We start from the raw sequence: 4,465 nt of genomic DNA on the forward strand, positions 1-4,465 counted from the left end.
CATTTATTTGCCTTTTCATGGCGTGTTTACTCATGCTGGCAGTCCACTCAAGGTGGAGGTCCACACAGGGCTGGACTGCCCCACCGGGACACTGGGACATCCCCCGGTAGGCCTCTGGCTGTTGGGCCTCTTTGGAGTGGAAGGATACACATTGCGTGAAACCCGCCTCAGCCTGCGTGGTTTGCTGTGAAGTGGCTGCCTGCAGTACCGGCTGCCACCACCCATTGAGGCAGGCGCTGTGTATTCTTTTTTTTCTTCGAGCAGAGCTGGGCATTGGCAGCTGCACTGACAGCCGCACCTGCGTATGAGGGCCTCCCGGGATGGGCACCGGAACCTGCACGTGCTGTGTATTTTTTTTTTCTTCCCAGCAGGGCTGGGCATTGGAAGCTGGGCTGATGGCCCGCGTCTGGTATGAGGGCCTCCTGCGCTGGGCTAGGCACCGGAACCACATATGCCCTGCACAGTGCTGAGCATCATATGATATGAAGGAACTTCGTCACAACCTCACACCCGCCATATTCACATTCTGATCTGCAAGCCCTTGCACTGAAAAAGACCCTTTTCCTGCTCCTCCGCACCAATGGTATTGCTCCGGGTCATGGAAAGGCCCCACTGAGAGATAACTGCATGATTAGCCATGCATATGCAGCATGACTGAAGACGGATTATCGCCCTCGCCTATGCACAGCAGTGGGCTATCGTCGCACCCCAGCCCCCATTCACAAGGGATGCTTTCCGATGCCCACAGGGGCCGCATCCACTGCGCTGAAGCCTCTACCACTTGCCACAAATAGCGTGCAGGGGGCTATGGACAGGCACACAGCTAAAAGGCCCTTGTCGTGGAATGATACCCGATGTGTGCTTCCTGGGCCCTGGAGACTCCGAGCCCCTCGAGGCAAGGAGAAATGTTTGGAAAACCCCAATGCTCCGAAGTGATGATTTATTTCAATGCAAGTGGCATGTTCGGGTGTAAAGTACTTCATTGCCCTGTCATGGGTGCTGACTAACACAGCCTCCTCGATTCGCCTCCAGCTTGTGCATTTTCTGCGGGGAGAAGGATACGTCGTTCACAGAGGAAGGCTTGGATCTGCATTCCTGGAAGCACTGCCCCATGCTCAAGAGATACGAGCACTGCAAGCAGGTAAGTGTGTTTGGGCGGCCCTTCCACTGTGCCACTTGTAGAAAAGTAGCATTCTTCAGTGTGTTAGATACTGTACTGCGACTGTTCCACGTTTAAAATGTAATGGGTTGGTCACGTCAGTAAAAAACAGCAAACCGAATGCATTCATTTACAGGGTAATTCATAGAAATTCGCACAAAAGTGGCGCACGTGACTGGCGCACAGCGTGCCCGTGCGAATGTCTGCGCCAGCCGCGTGCGCTAAAATCGATTTCCACACACAGCGAATTCATGGATTTTCGCATTCAAAACCAGCCGTGGCACAGCGTGGCGCAGCGACCCTGCAGCAGCGCCAGTTACACCCCCAAGAACGCCCTCGCGCAAGGAAAAGCCTTCAAAATCCCCAAATAATCGCAAAGGGCTGCGCTAACCCTGGACCAGTTCACAGGGCTGGCAAACAGCAAACGCCAAGCGGGGAACGTGTATTTCAGTGGTTCGCGGGAAGTTCCACACGCGATTGTCCTGTGTACGTGTGCATTAGGGGTGCGCGGGAAGTATCACATGCAAAATCAGCAGGGTACGTGTATTTCAGGGGTGCGCGGGAAGTATCACACGCGATTCCAGCAGGGTACGTGTATTTCAGGGGTGTCTGGGAAGTATCACACGCGATTTCAGCAGGGTACGTGTATTTAAGGGGTGCGTGGGAAGTTCCACACGCGATTCAATCAGGGTACGTGTATTTCAGGGGTGCGTGGGAAGTTCCACACGCGATTTCAGCAGGGTACGTGTATTTCAGGGGTGTGCGGGAAGTTCCACATGCGATTTCAGCAGGGTACATGTATTTCAGGGGTGCGCGGGAAGTTCCACACGCGATTTCAGCAGGGTACGTGTATTTCAGGGGTGCGCGGGAAGTTCCACACGTGATTGGCCCTGTTCGAGCAGGGTACGTGTAGTCCAGGGGTGCACAGGAAGTTCCACACGCGATTTCAGCAGGGTACGTGTATTTCAGGGGTGCGCGGGAAGTTCCACACGCGATTTCAGCAGGGTACGTGTATTTCAGGGGTTCTGGGGAGTACTACACGTGAATTGGCCGTGTGGGTCCACCCAGGTGTTCGCTCTACAACCTCCACGGCCCCTGCAGGCAGCCCACACCACGGGGGACTACCCTGCACCCCTGCTCATGTCCCACAGGCAGCCCATCCACCATGGGCATGCCCCCCAGCCAACCCACATGTCACCTTGCACTACTGATCAACAATGCATGTCTCCCAGCAACCCCACCCCCCAGCAGTCAGGGGCCCCCTCCACAGGCCCCCACTCATGTCTACCACCACCCCCACCCCCCAGGGGCAGCCTCCACCAGGCCCCCACTCATGTCTCTTATTACCCCCACCCCCCAGCAGTGCAGGGGCAGACTCCACCAGGCCCCCACTCATGTCTACCACCACCCCCACCCCCCAGCCACCAGGGGCAGCCTCCACCAGGCCCCCACTCATGTCCCTTATTACCCCCACCCCCCAGCAGTGCAGGGGCAGCCTCCACCAGGCCCCCACCCATGTCTCCCACCACCCCCACCCCCAGCCACCAGGGGCAGCCTCCACCAGGCCCCCACTCATGTCTCCTACCACCCCCACCCCCCAGCAGTGCAGGGGCAGCCTCCACAAGGGCCCCACCCATGTCTACCACCACCCCCACCCCCCAGCAGTGCAGGGGCAGCCTCCACCAGGCCCCCACTCATGTCTCCCATCACCCCCACCCCCCAGCAGTGCAGGGGCAGCCTCCACCAGGCCCCACTCATGTCTACCACCACCCCCACCCCCCAGCAGTGCAGGGGCAGCCTCCACCAGGCCCCCACTCCTGTCTCCCTGCACCCCCACCCCCCAGCAGTCAGGGCACCCTCCACCAGGCCCCCACTCCTGTCTCCCTGCACTCCCACCCCCCAGCAGTCAGGGGCACCCTCCAACAGGCTCCCACTCCTGTCACCCAGCACCCCCACACCCCAGCAGTCAGGGGCACCCTCCAACAGGCCCCCACTCCTGTCTCCCTGCACCCCCACCCCCCAGCAGTGCAGGGGCAGCCTCCACCAGGCCCCCACACATGTCCCCTATTACCCCCACCCCCCAACAGTGCAGGGGAAGCCTCCACTAGGCCCCCACTCATGTCTACCACCACCCCTACCCCCCAGCAGTGCAGGGGCAGCCTCTACCAGTGCCCCACCCATGTCTACCACCACCCCCAGCAGTGCAGGGGCAGCCTCCACCAGGCCCCCACTCATGTCTCCCATCACCCCCACCCCCCAGCAGTGCAGGGGCACCCTCCACCAGGCCCCCACTCCTGTCTCCCTGCACCCCACCCCCAGCAGTGCAGGGGCAGCCTCCACCAGGCCCCCACTCATGTCCCCTATTACCCCCACCCCCCAGCAGTGCAGGGGCAGCCTCCACCAGGCCCCCCACTCCTGTCTCCCTGCACCCCCTACCCCCCAGCAGTGCAGGGGCAGCTTCCACCAGCCTCCCACTCATGTCTCCCTGCACCCCCTACCCCCCAGCAGTCAGGGGCACCCTCCACCAGGCTCCCACTCCTGTCTCCCTGCACCCCCACCCCCCAGCAGTGCAGGGGCAGCCTTCACCAGGCCCCCACTCATGTCTCCCTGCACCCCCTACCCCCCAGCAGTCAGGGGCACCCTCCACCAGGCCCCCACTCCTGTCTCCCACCACCCCCACCCCAGCAGTGCAGGGGCACCCTCCACCAGGCCCCCACACCTGTCTCCCTGCACCCCCACCCCCCAGCAGTGCAGGGGCAGCCTCCACCAGGCCCCCACTCATGTCCCCTATTACCCCACCCCCCAGCAGTGCAGGGGCAGCCTCCACCAGGCCCCCACTCATGTCTACCACCACCCCCACCCCCCAGCAGTGCAGGGGCAGCCTCCACCAGGGCCCCACCCATGTCTACCACCACCCCCACCCCCCAGCAGTGCAGGGGCAGCCTCCACCAGGCCCCCACTCATGTCTCCCATCACCCCCACCCCCCAGCAGTGCAGGGGCAGCCTCCACCAGGCCCCCACTCCTGTCTCCCTGCACCCCCACCCCCCAGCAGTGCAGGGGCAGCCTCCACCAGGCCCCCACTCATGTCCCCTTATACCCCCACCCCGCAGCAGTGCAGGGGCAGCCTCCACCAGGCCCCCACTCCTGTCTCCCTGCACCCCCTACCCCCCAGCAGTGCAGGGGCAGCCTCCACCAGGCCCCCACTCATGTCTCCCTACACCCCCTACCCCCCAGCAGTCAGGGGCACCCTCCACCAGGCTCCCACTCCTGTCTCCCTGCACCCCCACCCCCCAGCAGTGCAGGGG

Source organism: Ambystoma mexicanum, chromosome 2q (assembly GCF_040938575.1).
Source record: "Ambystoma mexicanum isolate Mex_15411 chromosome 2q, UKY_AmexF1_1, whole genome shotgun sequence".
NCBI lineage: Eukaryota > Metazoa > Chordata > Amphibia > Caudata > Ambystomatidae > Ambystoma > Ambystoma mexicanum.